Raw genomic sequence first — 437 nt, 5'->3', positions numbered from 1 at the left:
GTGCTGCCACATTGTCCTGCTGTTCCCAGAAAGTTCTGGGTTCTCACCCCCAGCAAACGTTTAGAGAGGTCAGCGGTGAAAGAAAGAAGCCTGGTCACATCAGGACAACCTGGGAAAAGTTCTTCTACCAGCTTAACAGTTTGTGTAAATTACTGAAGAAACAGGAACACAACTGCAGTGATACCCAGTACCTTCTGACGTGTGGGCAGGGCAAGGGATGCCTCACAACAGGCACAAGGAAAGAGGCTCTCTGTGCCCATATTACATGATGCTAACGTGAGTACAAGGAGCAGAAGTCTCATTGGTCTGAAGGTCGACTCAGACCAATCTACTGCACTTCCAAAAGGAATTTCCATTCTTAATACTTGGCCAGATATCTCTGTAAGGCATGGGTGAGAAAAGCCAAGGCTCCTGAGCTCTATGGAGATTATGATGCA

The sequence above is a fragment of the Centrocercus urophasianus genome, unplaced genomic scaffold (genome assembly GCF_019232065.1).
Source record: "Centrocercus urophasianus isolate 14NV4802_14NV808 unplaced genomic scaffold, USGS_Curo_1.0 seq_42, whole genome shotgun sequence".
NCBI lineage: Eukaryota > Metazoa > Chordata > Aves > Galliformes > Phasianidae > Centrocercus > Centrocercus urophasianus.
The sequence above is the reverse complement of the archived record's forward strand: the minus strand, read 5'-3'. Positions refer to the sequence as shown.